The 25571-nt window shown below is 40.3% G+C and overlaps 1 protein-coding gene across 2 annotated transcripts in view; it reads left to right on the top strand.

Annotated features, from left to right (window-relative positions):
* Positions 1 to 14272: 14272 nt before the first annotated feature.
* Pgant9 (polypeptide N-acetylgalactosaminyltransferase 9) overlaps positions 14273 to 25571 on the top strand; it is a 113805-nt gene continuing 102506 nt past the window's right edge. For both annotated transcript variants that reach the window (XM_076384563.1, XM_076384562.1), the window contains exon 1: positions 14273 to 14398. The gene's annotated coding sequence lies outside the window, so the exon portion shown is untranslated. The remainder of the gene's footprint in view (positions 14399 to 25571) is intronic.

Genomic DNA, 25571 nt, shown 5'->3' with positions numbered 1-25571 from the left:
CACAGGATTTTATCAATTTTTATAGATTATTCCTATTTACCAGTTCAAATTTAATGATAAATCTATAGACATTGATTTAAGTAGCTAAAGCTGAAATACTTTGAACCACAGACCACTTGTTTCACAAGTATGTAAACTTACATCCAAGATTTCGATACAGTGACACGATCGATCGATTCTTTTCTCCAAGGAGTTTATGTCGGCATCTATCATACCTAGCGAGCCCTTAAATTTATATAGTTGACGGAGAAATTGCCAGACGTTTCGATAGCATCGCTACGAGAGTTCTTTCGCCTCCGCGTCCTTTATAGCGCGATATTTCTCTGGAATAAGGGAGGAAGCTTCGTAACGCAGCCAGAATCTCCGATCCAGCGAGGTTGTTTCGCGGAAATAAGATGATCTCTCCGCGTTTTACGTTCTTTGGTTCGTGTCTGGCTTCTTTCGGCGAAATTTATCGTCTCCCCTACCAGCCCACCTGCCCGTTCGTTCTGTTAGAAAGTTCTTCACGAAGATAAAAGCAAAGTTTCGCGAGTCAGAGTTTCTGCACTATGTCGCCCCGTACGCACACGCATAAATCCACGGATTATCGCGGTTTCATATGATCCCGTGTCGAGGTTAAACCGAAGAAACGCGGTTTCCACGGTGAACCGCGGTCGATCTTGTGGCCAACTTGAAAATCGCAGCCACAATTCGCTGAAAGGATAAAAATACCACTTTGGAGAACTTACGGGCTTCTTTATGTTCCGCAATGTTTCATCAGTATCGTGAAATTCTTCGAACTTGATTTAATATCATACCCACAGATTTGAATATTAAAAAAGTAAAATTCCTATAAAATACTGTTCTTCATAATTGTGTCAAGAACACTGTCACTTAGATCTGAGTAATCTGCCACTCTACATATCGCTAAATTCAATATAACTTTATCAATACAATAAAATATTCTACTTTGATTTCTCTCGTGACATTACTAGCAAAATAACTGCATCCAATAAATTGCTTGACCCAGCACAAAGCTGTTTCGCTACCCAGCACAATAAAGCGTTTCCAGAAGACAGCAAAGTTTCAGGCAACGCGTCACCGAAATTTTACGATCACCAAAGAGGTTGACGCCAAAGGGTGAGCGCAGCAAATCGTAAGTCGCGTGAAACGAGTCTCCAGCCTGGTTTTACATTTCTACTTGCCTGGGGTGCGACGAGCAAACCACACGTAACGTGAGTTTTCGTGAGCAGCCAGCCCTTTATCCGCTGCTACCTACTCGCTATCGTAATATAGCCGTAACTCATAGCACAGAGAGGAAAGAGCGAAGAGAGATTAGGTCTGCCCCCTTTCATCCTTCGTCGAAACGTCTTCTCTTGATGCATTCGTACCTTGCAGCCAATTTCTTTCGCGGCCGAGAGATATAAAGCGCGCTACGCCATAAAATTAGCATTTTAACGGCGATTCTTTCTCCAAGGCGACTAACCACTGCGATACTGCACTGGGGAGTGACTTTCTAGCTACAGCCAGGGGTAGTAGTTCCTTTTCCCCTAAGTGGTGCCTATTAGCGACTCGTCTCTGTTCTGACTTCGAAACATGGGTTAATTAGATGTTCCTGTGTATTTCTTTGGTCGAAAGACGTCAAGGTATTCTTCTATTGCAATTTTTTGTAAGCTTCTTAAATTTATAGTATTCTATAATAACAGAGGAGAATAGTTATATCCAGAGCATTTCTTAGAAAAATGATCTAAGTTCATATTAATATTAGAGACTCTGAACTGTGCATTATTATAATAGTTTTCAATTATTATGCAATAACAAGAGGTAGATATATTTGAAAGATTGTCTACAGAAAGGGAGATACAGAAAAGCTACGTAGGAAAGCACTTGGCCTTGAGTGCAATAAATCTCGTGTCTAGAATAATCCTTATATCCGGTCGCGAATAACTCAGTGTGCCTCGCGCGGAAGCTGCATCTCGAGCATCGACTCGTTGCGTCAACGTCGTGGTTGTTTCCGGTGTCTGGTTCAGTGCAATGATCCGTGTGATTACCTTATTGCGCAACAAGTTCGCTGGGGATCTCGAAGCATGCCTCAAGTTTTTGCCTCCGCGGATTTGGATATCGGAGGCGTTGGTACAGACTGTTGCCCATTACTTCCGGACTTTTAATTGATTTTGCAACACGGAGTCACGTTCTGTCATTGTATAATTGTTGCGTGCTAGTTACTTCTGTTGAGTAATCGTGGTTTCCTGATAGAATTTTCTGGTTTTGTTTGTTCATCGATTCCAACTCGGTTGTAATTGCTGCAGGCTTGATTGCAATTGCTCGAGTCTATTGTAAATAATTATTCTCTTAATTATTGCAGTATGTATTTACTATAACAAACAATTTTCTAGAGGTAATTTTTGTGATTGAGTTTTTGATTCTTAAAGATAAAATTATGTTATGTAAATTAAGTGGAGAGTATTTGTCAAAGAGCAAAGCACCAATTTTAGTATATCGTGCCGCAACTCCATGGTATCGATTAACTTAGCTTGTGCTGACCATTCGTCATGATTATTTTCACATTTCCACCCTCTCATGTGCAATCGAAGGTAGGAAGCGTGGAATTCAGCGCGCTGAAACGTCGGAATCGACGCGAGCCTCCTTTCTTCCTGAAATGAAACCCTTCTATTCAGTGACAGAGGAAGTTTCGTGCATTAAGGTGGGGCACATTAGCCCGAGAAACGTAGATCATAGAATGAGATGCACCCTCGAACGAGCGTCCCTGATTTTCATTTTGCGTGTTCACCAACCATGGGGTCGCCGCTTCACGAAGGTCCTTCACCCCCTCTAACCATCCCTTAAATGTGACGTGGCTAATTACTGCCGCGATTGTGACTACGGCCGAGCGAGGGGAGAAGAATTGAAAGAAGCCTGGTGAAAACGCGGATCGTTCAATCCCATTTCTTTTTCCAGCGTTTTGCGTGCTCGCTCGCGTAAACGCTCGTTGAATCGCATCTTCGCTTGACGAACTCGAACAGATATCTTTTGCGAAAGAAATCGCGCCTTTTCTCGCTGTCAGCCTCGCTCGAGCTTCTGCTCGTGACTGCGAATGAAGCCACTTATGAATCTTGTCATTAATTTCCTGGGGAACTAGTTAATTAAAGTCTCGTTTTTTATTGAGGTAGATGGGAGTTAATGTTGAAATGTGAACGAGGTCTTTCCTGTGAAAGATTTCGCGAAGCTCTCGCTTTATTATTCCATGAAATAACGAGGCAATATATCAAAGCGATAAATAATGAAAGATTTAAATGGATCTTATTCCTTGGAAGTGTGCTTTTATGTTTTGATTAAATGCTTATGCGTGTTGTGTAGAAATAAGTAGCAGAGTAGCTCAAGCGAATTTGAAATTGAAACAATATGAAAACGAAACGTTCCGACGACAAAAGGCAAATTCCTCTTTGAAGCTGTTCAGCAGGACGAGATATATACTCTTAGAGCGAAACACAATGGGAATTACTCGCGGAAGTTCTCGAATAACCTTAACTTCGAGAGGCATATATTGACTTAGAATCCTTTCAATTTTACTAGCATTATTTCGTCGCCATTATACGAGGAATAAAGGGCTTACCTGACGGGAAAACAAGCCCTGGGGCAACAAAGTACGTGTCAGCGTACGCAGCCATGTCGATGTTCAACACGCGCGCTTCCACCAGTCCTCGTTATTTTGGGTTATTTTGAGGTAGTGCTGCCTGTTAGGGTTCCATCGAGACTCCATTTATGATATACATGCTTCCCATACTGTCTGCATACGTATATTCTCTGCGCGGAAAGGGAACAATGTTAACTAAATATTGAGGCAAACCTGTTAATTATGGAAAATAAACGAATTTTTGTGAAAATTTATTTCTATTAAAAAGTTAATACTAATGCTGATAGAGAACAAGAAACTATACTCTTAGGCCTTATCTAGAATGTACTATAATTAAAGCTAGCTTGCAACCTATTTATAACTCAACCCAGTAAAACAAGCCTAATACACAGCACAGTTTCTCAAACCCAAATTCATCTCCCTGAACCTTTCAGTCCACCTTTCACTCTCTGACCCCAAACCCTCCAACATTAGAACGTCCAAGCAGATGAGGGGTCACGTAGCAAAGTTTCCAGGCTATATAAAGCACAGCACGGCGTTAATATCTCGGTCAGCTAGGTATCGAAGCCACGACATACGGTCATCCCTTAAAAAACAGGTCCGAGGGTGGAACGTAGTTAGCAAGTTCCGCGGACGGGGCGATTGGAGCGAGGGAGCGGCCGAGTCTTAATTAACTCGCTTCACTGGCAGTTCGTACGAGCCTTTGCCTTTTATCCCCCTCCCCGTGGCTGCCTCTCGGCCCCATAAATTCCCCTTATATCCGGGGCATCTTTCACGGCCGCTTTCCCTCGCTTAGCCCCGAAGGATCGCCCAGCAAACGGAGATTCGTCCAGCTTTCGGCTCAGCCGTTAAATCCATTAACCGCCTGCTGCAGAGTCTTGGGAGCAGGGGGCGGGAGGAAACGAAAAGAAGAAAACGGGAGTGCGGGGGTGGACGAGGAGCGAGAGGCGAAGGGGGCGGAGGAAGACTTGGATCGAGGAATCGCACGTGCATCGCGTGCCAAGTCGGCAAAGAAACTTCGTTATGAGAAAGCTCATCGTCGTACGACAATCTCAGTCCTGTCAAGGGTAGGGAGTATCCCCTATAGCTTTCTATTCGGACCTCGCTCACCCCTTCCTCCGTCAAAGCTGTTTCCTCGCTGCTTGTCATCCTGTTCCTTTCGTTTTTTCTTCTTTTACCTGGCGCTCCAATCTCATTTCCAAGAAATTTGCATTGATCGTGAGTGTTACGTTTCTTGAATTTCTTTTCTTTTGCTGTCTTTCTTCGTTCTCTCGCGGATATACAGAGGGGGTTGAAGTTACAACAATTAACGATGAAAGGGGGTGAGTGTGTATCTCTTCTGGGGGTTGGGTATGGGATTCGTGTGGAAAGTTCTACAGGAAGAGAGTTTTAGGTACCTTCGTGTAGCTGTAGACGATACGAGTAGTAGATAGATATACATGTAGTACGCGTGTGCGATAAGATATCGTTTAAGAAGTTTCTACGTGTGTAATTTATTCTTTTTTGAGGATCGATCTCTATTAGCAGATTAAATTGAAATGATAGCGTAGTCTTATTTCTTATCGTATTTAAAAGATGTTTTAAATTACTGTGAATCCGATTTTTTATGAATACAAAATAATTTCATTTATACATTTTCCAAGAATATAGAATTGAAAATATTGTGTAGCATTTGTAAATATAACCGTTACGTAAATCTCAAGTTATAGTGCGCGTTTAATTTTTGTTGGCGGAGAATCGTCGTACTTTACCTAGCCGGTACGATAAGGGGCGGGATTTATTGAAATTTCGAGAGTTTTGTTTTAAACCACGGCTCTATAGACGAGTGCACGGAATAGGAGAGACTACGATATATTTCGTCGGAAAGAACCAGCTGCTCGAGACACGTTGGAAGTTATGGGTTTAATCTGTAGTAAGCTTGCTCTGAATTTGTTGTTTCGACGTTAATCGGGACACTAGCTATTCTTAAAGTGGATTTTTAAATCGGACATGGATTTTTACAATGTTTGTTCGCTGTTAAAATTTAAATAATCGCTATGAGAAAATGGAGATTATTAACAGATGACGAAATTTGATAAACTTTTTTATAGATTAAGGTATCTATATTTTTGCACATAGTCTTTTTCGCAATTCCTCATACACATGAATTTTTATAGTTCACTTATATATTGATAACTGCCGATATTCGCAGCAAATTGATATCAGGGGAATATTCCAAATATAGTCAGACTTTCCGTGAAATGGCGTCCTTATCTACTTCTGGATATCTGACCTCCACTTGTATTTCTCGCACTAGTTCAATATTTATTCGACGATAATTTTAGTTTATCAGTACGTAATCTTTTTCGATATATATTGAACGTCGAGTTAAAGATATTTTTTATTTTGTGGAAGCTGTTTGCGTCAGTACAACTCTTACATAAGTCAGTGGTTTTGAGATTCTTTAGAATAGTGCTAAGTAAATCCTCCGAAGAAAATTTCTATCACGAAAGCATCGGTATTGACATACCAATTTCCGTAAGTTCTAAATCCTAGCACGTCTCGACAAGGTGGATGTGCTTGTAACGCATTTTCCTATCAAACGCGGTCAGACAGAGGATCGCAATTACGCTATTGGTTTCGAAGGGGGTGCTCATCGATCCCTTCTCGCCAGGTTGGTCACGAGTAACGCTGGCAATTCGAATCTCTCGAGGTTCTCCGCGAATTCTCAAGGCCCGCAGTGCCGTTCCTCGAGATCAGTCGGTGGAAGGTTAATTTCGTCTGGTGAGCTGCCGAGGAAGAAGCCAGATTACATCGTTCGAATTACGGGGGCGCAAGCAGAAAGCTTGGTATGCGTTAGAAAAAAAGAAAGGAGAAAAACGAAAGGGAAGGAAGTGAGAAGAGCGAGAGCTTGCAGCAAGAAAGAAAGGAGGGAATAGCAGGAAGCGGGACCTCGTTTTAGGACGACCGCCATTGTTGCGCCTCTATGCCGGAAAATTCTCACTACCGTTTGTGGATCCTCTCATCACCACTTTTCCTGCCCCCTCCCTTGTACTCTGTTCTTTCCTTTCTTTCCTCGCGCGGACTTGTTTTACGACCTTGTAATTACGAGAGAGCGGTCTGAAATAGACGCGTGCCTCGAATATTTGCGCAACAACGAGGAAAAAGGGCTTTGAAACCCTCCCTTTAGTTATCCTTCGAGGGACACTAGAGAAACGAAGTTTGCAGGATCTTGTCAGTCTACTGTTTTCTTGAGAACTCTTTCATTTTAAGACCTACTCCATTTTAGATGGTTTTCTGGCTTTTTATGATTGTCTTAAACGAGGGAGGGATTTTAAGTATCGTGTTTTAGTTGCATCTGATTTCGTAATATTATACAAAGTTTATAGAAAACCGAAAATTATTCTGCTACATTGGTGTTGCATTCTTCTCTATATTAATTACTGAACAAATTACCAACATTTTAAACTTAATCTTAGTTATTGTGAGCGAAAGAGGTATTGCAGTAATTTGATTAACTGAATATTTGAAGTAGTTAAGCAGAGAAATTTCTTCTTTAGCCCCCAGATTTATACAAAATTTGATATCGGGCTAAGTCGAATATTCAGTAGCTCTAAATGTATCTAACTTTTGATCAAACAGTCTCAACACATCTCTAGGATTAAATGGTTAGAAATTATCTTCTATGTGTCGCTGTTCCATACGGCGACCAAGTGAATACAAAGACTTTCCTACTGTAAAGCAAATGAAGGGACACTTTTTGAAGTGGAAAACCTCTATTGTCGTCGCCTTCAAGCTGGAAAATCCTCAGCACGCTTTCCTAGTGCACTCCCCCACATTTTCTGGCCGCTTTTCCATTCACAGACACCGTTTCGAGTTACTTTACAACGCTGTAATTGTAGCGCCGTCGTCTGGCTGCAACACGTGCCTTGAATGCCTGCGCGAGATGGAGGTTTTGGGATCTTTGTCCGCCTGGGATGGAAATGTTACTGTTCCTTTGAATTTGAAGACTACTTTTATTGTAAAATCTTCCAATTTGATTATTCCACGCGTGACATTTTACTAAATTTTCTTGTCATATTATACTTGCAAATATTCCACTATTAATCCTCAGCTGACATGGATCCATATTTAGAAAATTTCTACATTAAGAAAATAGCACAAATTTAACATTTATCGAGTAGTGGGCTCAATGAAACCACTTCTCATATTCTTAGGATTAATTACTACTTCCCCATTCATTTTATCCATCTCTATTCTATCCTCCCTCGCGACTTCCCCCTCACATTAGTCTTACCGACCCCACCCAGTTTTTTCAAAATTCTTTCACCATGCCTATTTGTCACGAGCCTCCCCACAATGCCAAACATCAGGACTGAGACATCGAAGCGCGTGATACGCGTCGATCAGAGGGATGAAACCAGCCCTATAGATACATTTCCACGCGTGAAGGTCCCTAGTCCATGGAAGAAGGGAGCGGCGTGAAAAACGACGCTACCTGTCGCTGTGCCACCCCCACGTCGTCCTAATCGATCGAGTTGGCTCGATGTAACCGGTAACGCGTGGACAAAAGCGCCGTTTCCTGGTGCCGGAGGCGATCAAGCATCCCTGCTTGAAAGCTGAGAGTGGTATGGGAAACGGCGCCGGAACGGGACGTCGTAAAAGCGCGGTGGGTCAGGCGAAAATAGAGCGGAAGGCGCGACGTTGAAAGAGACGCAGCCGGGCCAGCATTTTTCAAGGGGACACAATGCCGCATTTACATTGTCAGGGGCGCGATAGCGGCGACTAGGAGGCCGCGAAGCGAGAAAGGAACACCGACTAGGAATCATTCGTCAGTTTTGACCTTACGCGTTCGCTCAACGTCTGCTGGACTCTTTCGTTGCTAAAAAATTCCCGAACATCCTTAATCTGCGGATAAAGGTTGCTCGAGGTGGCTCGATGCTTCAATGGGTCTCCTTTTTGCGGATCCATTGGCGACAGAAGCGTCCGCTGCCAGAGAAAAGTTTATCCACTGGGAAAAGAAGCGAGGGACCAGTCTCTGAAGATGCTTGTAGCCATGTTTTCAGGGTGGTGTGTTGGCCGTGATGATTGATGAAGCTGGGGATGTTATCTTTGCGGTATTGACATCATTGAGGGTTCAGTGGGTTCTGATATTATGGTTGGGACTGTTGGAGCTTTCAGGAGAAGTCTTTATTAGAGTTGGAAGATATTTCAGAATGTTTGTCTGTTGATTTATTAGACTCTTTAAAGGTGAAGTTTTAGAGGAAAAGTTTTCGGTCCAAAAGTAATTTTTTATTTGTTTAAATTCTTGGAATAGGATCTCTTTGCTTCTCAGGAATAATTTCTTATGCAACTCCAAAAAACGTAGCCACAATTTAATACCTCAATAGTCATCTTCCTGATATTACTAAGATTACTTTGCATTCCTAGGATTTTACTTCGCTTCGAGGAAGCATAGCTGTCCAGTGTCATGTTTAATGTAATTTTGTGAGGTTACATCCCTCGTGTTTGCAGTCCTTCGAGATTGAAGCTGTTTGTTCCGTGATTACCTACAGCGGAGGTGTCGATCTGAAGTGTTTGATTCGACATCACGTTGGGGATGTCTAATTTAGTCACTGTAACTGCTAAGTGAGAGCAACTACTCGGCGCTACTATCTACCAGGTAGTTGTAATTTTGTTGCTGACGAATCCTCGAGACACGACCCTCGATGATGTAATGCTTGGGAAAATTGTTGCACGTACATCCTTGGGGACTGTCTTCTCCTTACACTGAAGTGTAATCTTGCTGATTGCCAGCGAAGCAGGACTTCTCAGCCTCAATTTTGTCGAAGCTGCTGTGGTAAAGCAAACTTGAAGTTCTGGAAGTTAGTTCCCCGCTGAAGTTTAATTTCGTTTCTATAATCATCCTTAGAAATTCTAGGAAGTTCTTTTGGAGTGTTACGAGTACTATAAAACCGCCACTTGACGTGGCATTTAGATAAAACTATTTAACTTATTGCCCCACAAAAATTCCTCTTAATTTTCGACGAACAATAGAGTGCTATTCCAGGTTTGTTCACTTAACAAAATACTATTTTAGATATAGTGTAGTAAGCAGACTAAGTGCACAGCAAGGTAAATCTCGGGGAAGATTTCGGGCAAAGGTCACTTGGTTGGTTCTTATTTTTGAAAGCTGCTTTCGAGTACCATGAGCTTTCGTCGTTTCTGTTGTGGTTGACCGCAAACGGTCTTGCTGAAGCTTACGAGCAAACAGGAGTCTCTTGAGTTAAAGTACTTTCGCTGCAGCTGTCGAACTTCCCTCTGTGTTGCGCAACATCTCCTCCCAGCGCACTGAAATCTCTTCATAGTGGTTTGGATTAAAATTTAAATCGGTGTTTGTTAATACCACCTTGCCACATGATTTAGTAAATTATATTAAGCCTTTTTTGTGGCATATTCATTGGGCAGTAAAAGTCATGGAAGCTTATTTTTAAAAATTTTTACTTTCACAAAAATTCTGTTTACTATGGTATAAGGCAAGAACATAAATACATTTCTATTTTAAGTGAGGACGAGAAGAGGGAAATAAAAGTCACCTTCCCTGTTTCAAATAATATGTTAAAGCCCCTTAATCATAGAAAAAATGTAGAGGAAACCCCGTAGAGAAAAATCTCTTTAAAACACTGAATATTAGAGGAAAGTAGAAAATTCAGGTGATAAATTTAGAAGGGAAGGTATTATAACCCATATTCATTTATTATTCTTCCAGCAATTTTATGCACACATTTTGTTTTAAAAAACAAGTTACGCTGAAAGAGCTTTTTACACTCATAGGTACCTACATCGATGGTACATTCACGTATTTCATCGTTAACAACGAAAGGCCACCTGCACTAATTCATTTCACAAATATCCATTAGAATCAACGAAAGCTGCCATGACGAGGTCGCGCGAAACTTGATGAAGGTATTGGTCATGTATCTGTTCCACTCGAAGTCCATTTCCTTCTCGCCTTGTCGTCGGTCCTTCCGGTTCACGGACTGGAAAGCACGGAGCTTGTTGCTACTGAACGCTCCGTGTTGCCATTGTGTTAATATTTGAGGAAGCCAGCTTGACGCAGCCTAGCTCTCGTTGATGGATGGCGCCCGACCCTCTCGCTCACTCTTTCTACCCACCTCTTTCGGGGCAAATTAATCACGCGTTAGACGAATAGCGGATTTACCGACGAACCGTCAGATTCCCGGTTCTCGTCGACGTTCTTTTGTCTGCGGCCATCTTTCATTCTTGACTTTGTAAAATCTCCAGGAAATATCTCGTGAAGAGGTATCGTGTTAGAGGGATGAACCCTTCTTCTGAACAGTTGCTTTCCGTGTCACGAACACTGCATTTTTAGAGAAGTACTTTTCTAATAATAATATGTATAAAATGTTGCAGAAGAAGAAACTGATTCAGTTCTCATCTTTATGTATCGTTAAATAATAATTAAAAGTGTTAGTAATACGCAAGAGCTACTGTAAAAAATTGTTAATAATAATAGGTGAAGTGAGAATTGTTGTTGAGACGATCGTTGTGTGGAGAATATCAATTTTACGATAAATCATTCATCGTTCGATTAATCTCGCTGTTTCCACCACCGAAGAACGTATTTCATTGATTCCCCCACTTCTGGTCAGAGGGTATAAGTACCCCTTGAGGGAGCACGAGTGTCTCACTCGTGCCGGGGCCTCCGGCGGGTCCGGATGGCCCTGGCAATCCTGGGGCAGGACAGGGCCTAGGACTACCTGGACCCTACCTGGACCCTACCTGGACCCTACCTGGACCCTACCTGGACCCTACCTGGACCCTACCTGGACCCTACCTGGACCCTACCTGGACCCTACCTGGACCCTACCTGGACCCTACCTGGACCCTACCTGGACCCTACCTGGACCCTACCTGGACCCTACCTGGACCCTACCTGGACCCTACCTGGACCCTACCTGGACCCTACCTGGACCCTACCTGGACCCTACCTGGACCCTACCTGGACCCTACCTGGACCCTACCTGGACCCTACCGAGTCTCTGGTTTATGAAGGATACTTGCCCTTCTTTTTCACCAGCTGAGGTACTAATGACTCAGTCCATCACCTTTTTTCTCGTCTGAAAGTACACCATACACCGTCGAAAGAAGAGTTGCAACTTGCAACTTCTGATGGCTCACCAATAACTGAACTCTGCAAGAACACCGCATCCTCGCACTACTACCAGCGCAAATACCCTCAACTCAGAGTTCCAAGAAATGAAACTTAGAAAACGCTTATTCAGTTTCATTGGACTATCTCGGGGACCTGGTTACACGATTAACAGAACACGCAGCAGCGCGAATAATGTCTTTGTAATGGCGTCTTCCGAACTAAGCTTCTCCCAAGGAACCATGAACGCGGTGTTGGTATAATTGTGTCGCTCGGCCAGTGTAAAAACGTTTCCCCAGTTCATTCGCGAGCTCGCACGTACGGCTAGCAGGGAATTCAAGCAGCTGAAGCCATCGTCACAAAACGTTGGAGCTGTTAAGCCGCTGGCGGTGGGATTTTATTGTGTGTCGTACGGTCAGCGGTGGCTGCATTACCGCTGTTTCCACTGTCGCTGACACGAAGTTACAATGTCTACGAAAACCACTCCCACTTCCCTTTTTGCCCGAATCGTCTTTGAACTACTGTTTCACGTTCGCGGTGCCGCTCGAAGTCACGTCTATTTAAACATCCCCCATTCTCGTGTTCTGGTTTCTGTTCATGTTATTGCGAGCGAAAAGAATGATTGTGGAAACAGTGGCGCAGAGAGTTCGTCGGGGAGCATTCGCCAGAATTCAGGTTCGAGTGAAATGTTATTATACATATTGCTCTAATTAATTGTAGGTTCGATTATGGAAATGTGTGATACTTGAATTATCGGGGGAACGTATGCGGAAACGATGGATCATGATGACTTGTTTGCTGTAGACTTTAATTTATCAGTATCAATGTTGTTTTAAGAATTGATTGATACAAATTCGTAATTATCAGTGTGATCGGTTTTCGAAATTAAATTATGAGCTTATATTGTATGGTAAATATGATGTGAATAGAATTTCGCGATACGCTGTTGAACGAATATCCTAGATCATCAATAAAGGAACTTACAAATTCTCATGTTCTGCAAAAGGCAGTGAATGCAGCTCATCTGGTTTATTGTTTTTAATTAAGTTCATCTTCGTTCATGCTTATTAGGTCCTTCCATCATTAGTGCGTTTTCTCAAGACTTTTCTTTTAAGTTAGTCCCATTGCCATAAATAATGACATAGTTAAGTACAAGTTTCGCGTCTGCCTTGTGTATCTCCGCGTTTCTTCTCCGCGTTTTCTTTACATCTTGAGTATTACAATTCAGTAGGTCCAAGAACTTGGTTCATTTATTCGAAAACATCTGAATGCTCTCCATGGAATGATCCTCTTACTTCTCCCTCCGTGAATTCGTTCAATTAAATACGTCATTATCGTCCCTGTGTTAGCAGGCAGCAAATAATAGTGAGAGATCCTTCAAAGCGGGGAAAAATAGTCAGCGTGCAGTCGTTCGGCTTATGTGGACTTATCAAAATGCTCTGAGCTAGGCAAAGTGGAAATTAAAATTGAAATTGGGTATGGCAGTACAGCACGCCAGACCTGCTAAACCTTCGCTAATGGAATTATTGCTTTATCTCCCCAGTCAGCAGCGACGCTGGCATTTTTGTCGCTCTTATCACTGATCACAGACTAGTGAGGCTATAATTATAATCTCGTTTTCGATTTTCAACTTCGAGCCTGTGCCACTTTATCCTCTCTGTTATCCTCTTTGTCAGTCAACCTTCCTGACAGTTCAATTGGAAAAGTTTAACTACTCTCTTTTCTTCGCCATAAAGTCCTCTGGATTTTTATCATTCATTCTTCATTACGAAACACAGTACAGGAAAGAAAGAGTGACCATAGACGACGTAGTTATCATAAGCAATTGCTTTATGAAATTAACAACGCTGTTCCCTTTGAAGACAGAAAGGGTTGCTAATCGTCTCATTTTTCTTCTATTATAATTTTCATTCTACTTGAGTGATGTTATTAAAGACTCTTGCACTTTTCACGTGGAAATATCACATTGAGGTTCATGTAGTTTCCTAACTTCCCACAATTCTTGTTTTATAGGTGGGCATACCTCTGCCTTTTTGCAGCGAAAATTCGCCTCGCGGCCCTGAGAAATTTCGAAATACAGTTTCATTTCCTTTGATGGGCAACTTTGTGTACTGCACCGTCTGACCATGCAAAGGTCAATACTACTTGTCAGACTCCGATGAGAGTAGAATGTAATTTATTTGATGGCGATAACGTCTCCTCGGAAAAGGGAACTCATAATGTTTGAATTACTTCAAAGGGTAATTGGATTCTCAACTCAATGACTTTTCATTTTATTCGAAGAGGTCATTATTACCTACCATTTTTAAAAATTGCAATTCTTGTATCCTGTCGATGTATATAACTTTCATCGGGACTCTGAAAAACTTTGATAGTCCTATCTTATGAAATTAGATCGATAATGAAAAGGGATTAGTTAAGCTATTGCGCAATACAAGATTGTTCTTTTTTTCCAGAGTTATCGAGGCGTGATATCGAGGCGAGTAATAGTCTTCCGCTTCGATTCCCAAAACTTTCACGGTTATTCGCTTGAAGCTGACGACTCCGTGAGAGATTGTCTTCTGGTATAGAAAACGAGAGCTGATGAATGGCAAACGGAAGTCGATCATCTAGGTGAATCGGAAGCTGTGAACCGAGGACGTTCCCACGACAAGGTAAGTTTCACTCTTGCAGTATTCTATTTTCTTTGTCAAGAGTTACCTTCTTATTCTCCTAATACAGTTACAAACTGATCGAATTAAATTAGTTGAAAATTAAAGATAGAGTAAATATCTCAGCTGAAAATCAAGACTGAAAAAAGTTCTCTTTAATTTCTTCATAAAATAGTATTGTTAGTTATAGTATTAAGTGATAGAAAAACTTAATTTCATTAGATTGTGTGCAGGATTCTTGCTTCTGCCATTAGTTTCACTTTAATGATGCTATCAATAGTTCACTCGTATCTTGGCGCGAATGGGAGCCGCCATGGTGCTTTCAGAGCTGATTAAGAAGTTGTTTAATTAACCTGTTAAGTCACTTGGTAGTAGAGCACTCGATGCTTTGACAATCTTCCTCGTAGGTAATTTCTGTAGCATCGTTGATACGCGTGTCTTAAAGTAATAGGTCATTGCTTACGTAAGTGCCTCGCTATGCACTTTAGAGTAAGCACAAATGTACCCTTCAATAACTGTGTCCGCTTTGATTTAGCGATCTCCATGAGCTAATTTACACATGTGGGATTGACTTAATGGAATCACTGTGGACAGATACATTTGATTCGATATTCGATTGATCTTTAATTCCTCGGTAGATAATTATATAATTATCGATTACGATTTCTAGAGTATTATAAATTTCGAATATAATTGCAAGTTTTTGTTTGATTTTATCACTATTGGCAAACCACGACATAATACATTTGTAACAGATTATAGCCATTCATGTTGATGAATCAAACATATCGGTGGTTCCATGTAATTTCATGAAATATTTATTTAGCAAATCAATCCTCTTAATGACGTTCCGCGAGCGTACACAGCATCGAATGTGGGCGCTTTAATGACGCTAATCTCAGTTCTATCATCCTCCTGTGTGTCCTGCAACAATAATAGCTTGGGCGACTGATACATTTGGTTGCATGTCCAAGAACATTCCAATGCATTAGTAAATTTTATTTCGATCGATAGAATAATTTATTCCGATAAATCCCTCAATGCGAATATTTACTTTGGTAGAAAAAATATGTGAGAGTCACAGTGATAATTCATTTTAACAATTATTCGTTTCGTGCTGGTATATCCATTAATACAGAAAATAAACCTAAGGTAGGGACTACTATTTTTTCGTTACTCCCTTCGTTTCAGGAGAATCGAGTTCAAATTTTAGTTGAATACGTGTGCGTCAAAGTTTAGTCCCGCTGTTTGAGGAATACGCTGAGGTAAGGGGAACTTTCCTAGTCTGATTGCGGCCCTGCCTACGCTGAGGGAAAGATGTTCCCTTATCTCTTCATACTCCACCACCACCTCAAACTGTACTTTAGTATACTTGAATGCCAAAGTTCAAACTCAATTTTCTGCAAAACCAAGGGAGTTACGAAGAAATTTGATTCTACGCTTTCCATCAATTCTTTCGTAACCAGTCAGCAATGATCTAATCTCTAATTAATAGACGCGTTAAATATTTTTCAATTGCTCGTAAATCTCACACTTCTCATAATTTCATAATTTCATAATTTCACTCAAGAGAATGTTACGAAATTCTACTCCATCTGTACCACCTCACTATATTAGCAATTCTCGCACTGACAAATTTCCTTCCCCCAGACACCGTGCCTTCCCGCTCTATCACGTCAACTGTAACACTATCCTCTCCCTTCATGCTAATCGGTGAGAATTAAATCTGAATTCACGTTAGGCGTGCAACAGGGACGTCGTCGATTTGACGTATTCACGGTAATTTCGGCACGGTCGGTGGTGTGCGTGTTCTGAGACAATGCCTCGTCGCTTAGACGTATAGAGCTAGGTACATTCAGGTATGTTTGCCGCGTAACTGCGTATCTTGCACGAGCACATACGCTCGCGTAGATACGCGATATCGTGCACGCCGTAAGGCCGAGTATCCACGCTTAATCTACCCCTTTGTGCGTCCCTAGACAAAGGATTGTGAATGGGAAAGAGGTCTCCGTGAAAGAAGCTCGCTGCCCCCAGTTTCCCCGCCGCGAGAGGTTCGAATTCTCTCGCCGATGCTGGAAAATCCATGAAGCATAAATACCGAGGATCTTCGTCGAGCATAATTTTCTTTTACAACCGGTGCAACGCGCCGAGTGCAGCTTGATGCGCTAATCCTCGCTCCCTTTGTTTGCAGCTTGCGGTAATTAGTTTAATGGGTTGCGTGGACTCCTGCAGAGATGACTGAGCATCCTGGTCTTGAGTTTCTAATCCTTTGACAGAGTTGCTGCTGTATTTATGGCTTTTGCGTTTTAGTATTTTGGAATTAACATTTTATATCTTTGAATATAAAATCGAAATAGCTGAATAGTTCGAGATTTGGTGAAATTGATGTTCTCTTGGCTAAATTTGCGCTTTCGTTCTTTTCCTCACTTGCGATTCCCAATACTGACTGACATTTTGGCGTTTCTAATTAACGTTGAACGTCGTGGTGTGCGACTTTCAGTTGGTCGTCGTTTCTTTTGCTCTTTTGGAGGTGACGGACAAACTACTTTTTAAGTGTCTTTTCCAGCAGTAAAGGTGATCATGTCGTTTAATGATTGTTCAACAGTAGAGTCATTATTGACGTTTTCGCGATATGCTGTATTTGCTTTCGATTTAGAAATCGTTATTAATATTTCACTTCGAGAGTTCAGAATTGAAGGCAATCAATGAATATCATAGACAGCTGTGGATGAAAGAATTATTTAAAAAAATTGATCCGACAAAAAAATTTAGAAAAATGATCCCTTATTTTTGTCAATTATTTTGACAAACTGTATTTTGCCTCTATCAAAATGGAACACACTTTTAAGCCATATTTTACACACTAGTGTTTTTCAGAATCCATCAGTGGATAGTGCATTTGATTTGAACTACAAGTAAATACAGTTTTAATCTAATAGCAAGGGTAAGGGATTAATTCAAGAGCTGTCGTGTTTACCGATTCAACGCAAATAGAAACGCGGAAGTTTGATGCATTTCAAACATCTATACCCATCTGCTCAACAAAGTAACGCAAACTTTGTTTTAATACACGTCCAACAACCGATTGGATCTTGTTTTGCCGCGCAGAGTTTTCACGCGAGCATGAAAATTTATACCTGTTGAAATGTCTCTTTCCGTAGTTTCTATGTTCTACTCTAACAAGTATTTAAATGACTGTAGCTGCAGTGTTCGCAATTTGTTCGTAATGAATGGCTGTTCCTCGCTCATGGGAGTCAATACATGTGTCTGTATCAACTTCAAAAGGTCGTATGAGCTTTTTATAACAAAGAGATTCAATGCCTTTTGTAAAACGCCTCATTTTTTAAAATTCTGTGTACAATTGAATCTATAGATAATATTTCATGTGAATCGAAGTAGGAATACAGGAAGATAACAATGCAGAAGCATTAAAACGTCCAAAGGCATTTAAAATTGTTTCTTCGCTTTGCCATTTTCGCTCGTGATAGACAAATTGTTGAAAGACCTATCTGGCTAGCAGGAAAAACCCAGATCTTGACAATCATAAGTAGTCTTATCCTCTTAAATGTGAAGAACGGCATCATCCTTACACTCGAGGCGTCTTGAAACACGCTGAGTCGTCGACGATGAAAAAGCGCCCTTAGTATAGGTTAACCAGCTCCGGTGAAGCTGCGATTATCGCGTCTGCGGCCTGCTGAGACATCTTGATGCACCTTTTCTAATGTAGAAAAATCTGTCTCTGGGTCGCTGCCCTGTACTTTTGTCTGTTCAGAATTTTTCATTTCAACGATACAGAAGTTACTGCATCAAAGCAAGGTGTTGAGCTTTTCCGAGCTTTGGCTTCTTGCAGTTTAAACCTTTTATCATGTAAGGCCATTCAGTTAAAAATTGAGGCAGGTCTTAATTGCCTAGTTAAAGCGGAACTCAAGAAGACGCTTTATCTCTATTTATCGCAATAAATATATCTAGCAGGCAATAAATTCCTTGATAGTTCAATCTTCTATGAAATAAGCAGATTATGTTGAAATAGCTCTCTTTAGATTTTAATTGGCCTCTTCTTTCTTCGTTGGTATGGGTATCAAGTAAATATAAATTATCAGGCATTTCTTAGTCGATACGATCAATAATGAAACTTAACATTTAATGTAAATTTGATAAAGAGTAGATTAGAAAAGCAATATCTTTTCTGATTATCGATATCAGTTTCAATCTTCATATTCTGAACTATTCTGAACATTTCAGATTTAAATACAGTTATCACATTACAGTGGACACATAATATATTCCCTTAAATTTCACATACTACACTCCAGGATTGTAAAAGTTAAAATACAATTAAGTTCAGATCTCTCTGCATTCCGAAACCGTAATTCGTATTTCTCCATTTACCCAAAAATCCGCTTTCAAAGGAATGCCACATTATCAAATAGCGCTTCCAACTCCACGCAACCACAATCCATGGAATAGCGCTGGAATACCCATACATGACCGTGCTCGTCGCGCCCATACCGATCGATCAAATCTCTGACCCACAATGGCTCTCCCATTATCGGTACGAAAAACTTCCATCGTCGTTGAATTAAAGGAAAAAGAAAAAAGCAGGATTGAGTTGACCTGGGACGTTCAGTCGCTTGAACAAAGTTCTTTTTAGCCTTGGTGGCGAGGATTCAAAAGCGAGAGCGGTTTATCGACTCCCACGATCCATGGGATGACTATGATAATTTCGACGATGCGTTTCCCGCGACAAAAGCAATCCGATTGCATCGAAAGCGAGCCTTAAAGGGGCACTCCCATTTTGAAAGTTAAGAGTGATTTTCTTTGCATTACGAAGTCGTAACTTTCATACCTCTTTTTTTATTCCGAGAAAGAGAGGCATGAGAGAACAATTTTTTTTCACAACTTGCTCAAAGAATAGATCCTACGTTTTTATTAGATAGTATTTCTTTCTTCGTTTTGTTTTGCTATGAAAGTTATCCAGCAGCAAATGAGAATAAAGGAGCGATTCATGTCTTTGTCGAGATGCGAGGACGCTGCGTGGGCGTCGAGCACGTGCAAGGATGCAGACGAGTGGTAGAATGCATATGTGTGTCGTGAAAGTCCGCATTCCTGCTCGAGAGGAGGATTGTCGTCGATTTTCGCAAGGTCACTTGGTATGCTGAGGATGAATCGCGATAATTGAATGGGTGATTCATTCGGGAATGTAATTCCGTGAATTTACGGGGGTTGTTCAATGAGCAAAGACGCAATCGCTGGTAGCTTTGAAGATACGTTGAACCTCTGAAGTATCTCTATCACAAGACTCCAAATCTCTTAGTTACAAATCGAATCAAAATTCTTTAGAATTATTACTTCATATTTTAAACATCCAATGTTATATTCGTTTTCCTTTTTTCTTAAACAGAAGCTTAACAGAACAAGTTTGCTTCCTTATATCCCACAAATTATGCACTATGATAATCCTGCTTTCTAGCTGGAACACAAATTACATCATAATTCAGAGGCAAAGAAATTTATACGCATTCCTTTTCTTAAATAGAAGCTGATGAAGACTGAACGATAGAAAATGAATTAGTATTTCTTAATTGAATCACAGATTCATCTCTGATCGCATATCACTGTTGTAAATAACATTTCGCAATTTCTGCTTCGCGCCTCCATGCGTTTCACTACTGTATTATTTTTCCATAACTTTCTTCGCCCGCGATGCGTGAAATTAAATTCCCATTGCAATCTGCATTTTAAATCGTAACCTTTACCCTCGCCGCATTCGATGCAATTAAATTCAAGTTAATTCTCCTTCTGTTGTCCGGCTTTTCCGTTAGAAAATTATTTGTCCGCGGTCACGATAGAAAACTAATTATTCAACGAGCCCGCGACAATTATCGGGTTTCGGCGGTTTCCGTGGCGCCCCGATTATTCATTATTCCCTGATGCATCCAGGATATGCAGCCGCATCTAGGACAATCAACGGTCTACTTTTTACCGAGGCCTGCATTAAACGATGGCTCGTTCCTTGCTTTTTATTTTCGGCCTTTTTTTCATAGTCAGACGACCGTGAATATCGATTCGCCAACAATAGGCCGTCTCGTTGTTCGGAATGTACCACTGCAACTTTACAACGATTGTGGCGTTTGGAAAAAACCGAGCACTCTGACGTTTAAATTCGAACGAAAATTTGTCTACCTTGCTGCAACGTGTCCCATTCATTTTCGACGGTGTAACGTGAAAATTTAGCGTGCTTTGGTTCGGGTTCTGTGTTCCTCCGATCTTCTCTACCGACAGTCTTTTAATAATAAAATTCTGCTCGTGCCGTCCGTCGACTGAAGAATTTTTCATATACTTATTTGTTCAAAGAAAATTCTTCCTTTGCTGAAACTTTTCAGAATTTTCGAGCTTCATATAAACATCGATGCAATTTTTGAGTTAGAATCTTTGCATTAAGAATTTGAAAACGTGTACATTACAAGTTTAAACTTTGTTATATTCATTTTACTTAAAGAGAGCATGTTCTATTTAATCTACTTTCTAGGATATGATTCATTAGGCATTCTAACTTCCTAATCTATGCAAAGCAAACATCTCACGTTTTAATTACAAATAAACGAGCATCTCGTTTAGGCAAAAATGCTGCTCATTTATCCTGCAATAGCAAATGACTACCTTCATTATTTTCTTGCTGAGAGAACGGTTGTATCTTTTTAATCAATCTAATGCAAGAAAAATTACTTTACTATAGGACCATAATTGTTTAGATTATGATAATTATTGTATTGTATCATTCCTCGTGACTCACATTTCATTCGTTCCGAGATTCACCTCCATGAGAAAACTCATCCTGAACGTGACTTTCACATTGTTGCTAATCCCGTAGGATGACTAGTTTCGCTTGATCACTGATGTTCGCGTAGTTGATGTTAACATTGCATCGCGTTTCTTTTCCAAATGAAAAATATGTCACACTTATTTTCATGGAATCTTGGAAGAGTTTCTAATGATCTTGACACACTCTACCAGTATTTTCTTTCTCTCTTGTATCTTTAAATGGTGATTTTCGAAATTTTCTACTTCGTAAGTTCTCAGCAGAATTTTAAAAGTTAAGATTCCTGAAGACCGAAAGAAATACTGATTCTGCAAATATGTGTAGAGTTAAGTTAGCAGCAAATGAATTTTATATTGAAAGGAGGATGAAGTGACAAAAGTGAAACGTAAGGAGAAATTAAACGAAGGAAGTCAAAGAGAAAATCGTAGTAGATATAGAGTATGGTTAAGAACTTTCCGCGGAAGGTTTTTCCCTGATTCTTTGAGAGTGAAGGCAGGGGTGCAGGGTCACTACTTCTTTCAGTAATCCTACTTAGGAAGTTCTGTAATTCTGTGGCTATGAATAACGGTTGGATTACGCGGTGGAAGTCGACGAGCGATCTCTTCTTCTTTGCTTGCTGGTCACCAGCAAGAACTTTCCAATCTGCGTATCGTTGTCCATTGTTCGATTTTTCTGCTGATCCCTTAACACCTGAATAGACCCAATCAGAAGCCACTAGTTAGGAGGTAATTTTTGTAAAATAAAAATATAGCAATGTGGAAATATAAAAAGATCTCAGAACATAAAAATTAGGGATATTGATAATTAGGAAATAATAGGTAATAATTTTATGACACGAAAATATGAGAATGCACGAATTAGGGAATGTAGAAATGCAAGGTTGCAAGAGTGCAAGTGATAAGAATCCAGTAACACAACACTGTGGATATAAAAGAATGCAGGAATGCAAGAACGTAGAAATTGTAGAATGTAAAAGAGAGCCACTCTTAAAGTATTGTTGCATGTGCAGCTTCCGCTGAGGAATTGCATCCTTCAGCCCGTGTATGAAGTGTCAGATTCTCCTGCGTTCGTTAAAGTATATAAACTGCAACACGATACGCGTCTCAGGACAAAAAGTAATTAAAACAGAATTACTCGATGTAAATTTTCTTAATGACGGCACTCATTGCGTGCGTGCGATTGAGGTGAATGCTTAACATCGAAGTGAATGAATCATAGGGTACTTGCGAAGGGAAAAACAGCTTGCAGTAGATCAACGTCGCGAGATCTATGTTTTACGAGGAAACTTCTCCACCGTGACGATTAAGTGCAAGTTTTAGCACTGGCAATTATCATCTCCGTGACTGCTGTCCATGATATTTTTATTGCGCGAAAACACGAGCTCGGTATAAGAAACCATCGCGTTCGGGCAATCGTTTTAATCAACGCTGTGGTTAATAGCACGTTGTCATCTCGTATGAATCGTTGTTGCTCGCTAAATGGTAGAAAATTAATCCTTGATCGTCGAGTCGCAAAAAGAACGGTGCTTTTATATTTCCCTATAGCGAATAAGGCAGGCAGAATGCAATTTTATTTTTCATTGATATAATTTAGATCTAGTTTCACAATATAATATTATCGTTTCTGAAAATATTGCAGGCAAGAATACATCTGCGATGAAATAGGAAATATGAATACAGGAAACGTGATATTGATGTGAGTTTGATTTAGTGAATTCTATTATTATTTCGATTGAATTTTCAATTCATTGAGAACCAAGTAATATTTCGTTTATTGAAATTTTATTAAATAAGTTTCTATTATTTGCACTGATGCTAATAAAAGAAATTATTATGACGTGCAGCTCACTGCATTCTCATTGCTATTTTTCGCGAAAAAGGGAGTAAATGTTCTATTAGTCCTTTTGCACTTTCCTCATTACAGCATTATAGTTTATTTTTGTTAAACATTGTATTATTGCATGGAAACACGCTGTAATGGTGAAAATGTTTCAAGAATAAAAATTTAACGTTCATTGTGTCCATAAAATTTTAGAATGAAAGAAAGTTAGCATAAAACGTAATTTATAGAGAACGTTGGCCTTTTCAACTTTTGAACCGGATTTATTTTTTAAACGCGACATGAATGCCTGCAAAATTACATGGAAGACTAATTTTACCCGCTTTATCAACCTACCTCTGTTGGTTATTAGCACATTAATTAATTTCTTAATTGCATCTTTCTTATTAATCTCAGTAAGTACATGTTACTACAGATTACGGTTTGATAAACTTTTAGTTCATTAATTGCAGGGAGTCTGGATTAAAATTTCCTCTCTAAAATTTCCTACATCAACTACTAATCCCGTATAACAATAACTGTTAAAAAGAATTATAAGTTGACATTCAAAATTAAAAGTTTCACGACTACTCACCCGAATGCACTAATTTATTCCCCACTCCTACAAGAAACGAAAGTAGTTATTATACAAGGGGAAGACACATGGTCAACAAAGGAACCATCCATCTTTGCCAAAGAATGAATATTGTCTTCCTTCATCCACTCTTCTACGAAAATTCCCGCTTTACGCGTTCCTCCAACCAGCCCCTTTATTCTCCAAAAAGCGGGAAAATTAATAAGCCATTGTTAAGATCCGAGTAGCGTTAGCGTTTAAGGGTCATAAAATTTTTCATGCTTTGCTCGGCCTTTTACGTCCGCCTGTCAGGACAGCGGCAGAATGGAACGTTTCGGGGCGCGTTGCACCGCTTAAAAAAAGGAAAAAGGTACGAGCGGCTCGTCCGAGAAACATTACGGAGGTTTCCCCCGCGAAACGAATTTATCGTTAATTACTTTTCCTCCTGGTCCGTCGGTACAACTTGCATCCGCGGGGCTCGAACGATATTGCCGAATCGTTCGACGTGTTTCCACGTGGATTCCGTTCGTGGGCTTTGAATAATGGCGAACGCAACCGGCCACGGTGAAAACTGAGAATTAATAACGGTAATTCGTCGAAACGGCAGCCGAATTTCCCAGCGAACTGGCTCCGTACCGATAACACGTCACCAACAATTTTACACTACCATTTCGCTGTCGTTTAGTTTTACGTACCGTTCGTTTTTTCCGACTGATAGATTTCATCAATTTTTGGGGCTTTTGAGATTATTGGAAGAGCAAAATGGGCTGACAGAGGACGTAACAAATCGCTGCGATCCGAAACGACATTCTATCGTGCTTCTTCATTTTTCTTCTGTGCAAGCTTTGACTCATAAGTTCTCAAAAATTAAGGGAATGTCTTAAAAATTGATATCAAGTAGCATTAGCAAGACAACATTATATATTAATCGTTATTTTTAGAAATATTTCCGCCTAGATTTGTTAAATCAAAATTCTGCTTTTAAAAAAAAATTATTTGATGGTCTTTTATTCGTCGGACTGTTTCCTCATCCTACTTTTTTAAATCACTCTCGCTGGATACGTACCAATTACATTAATTCGAAAACACTCCCGTTAAATTCCATTTTAAATCGATTTCATCGGATTGAGCGATCCTTAATGAATGAATTAAAATTCACATCATCAGTAGGGAATATTTCTACCAGTGGGACGGTGCATAGCGATGAAAGCACGTTAATGAAAGAATTTTTTTCTCCCCACTTTGGGGGACATAACAACAGAGAGTGCGCGGTAGAAACGAAGAATTAATATCGGTAATTTGTCCAACCGTCTGAGAATTTTACGCGCTGAACAAACGACTACTCACGATGATTCGTCACGCGCGCGATGTGCGAATTTCTCTTTTTCGCGAACGAGCGCTTCCTCTCTACGATCTTTTCATCGATTTAGAACATTTGCCGACGCGAATTTGCATAATTCAGTGCCATTGCGCGGGACCCCTTTGATTACCTCACTCTTTGATGTATTATTAAAATAATTATCATGTTTATGGTAATTTCACTCGTTGAAGAAGACATTTTTGTAGTTGCATAATTATTGAAAAATGACACCTTTAACAGAGAAACTTTCTATGATTGCGACACTCGGTGTTAAAAAAACTATGTAATAGGATTTTTTGTGCATACAAATTTTTTGTTCGAGGAATGGTTTATCTCCTTGAAAAACCAACAAGTAATATGAAAAGATCTGTCATTTTATTTGAAGCGTCCTGTACGTGAGTCTGTAATTCTTTAGCACTTCGGGGAAAAGGAAGGAGACCTGTCCTCGAAACTCGCCAAGTGGAAAATTATTAATAAATATATCCAGAAAAAGAATTCGTCGTTGAGGGTCGCTAACTCGGTCCCAAATGTCATCAGGATTTTCCATCCGCCGCAATCCCTGGACACTAGAAATTCAGATAAAAGTCCTTTCATCTCGCGTAAT

The sequence above is a fragment of the Calliopsis andreniformis genome, chromosome 9 (assembly GCF_051401765.1).
Source record: "Calliopsis andreniformis isolate RMS-2024a chromosome 9, iyCalAndr_principal, whole genome shotgun sequence".
Taxonomy (NCBI): Eukaryota; Metazoa; Arthropoda; class Insecta; order Hymenoptera; family Andrenidae; genus Calliopsis; species Calliopsis andreniformis.
This window is presented reverse-complemented; position numbering and strand designations above follow the sequence as displayed.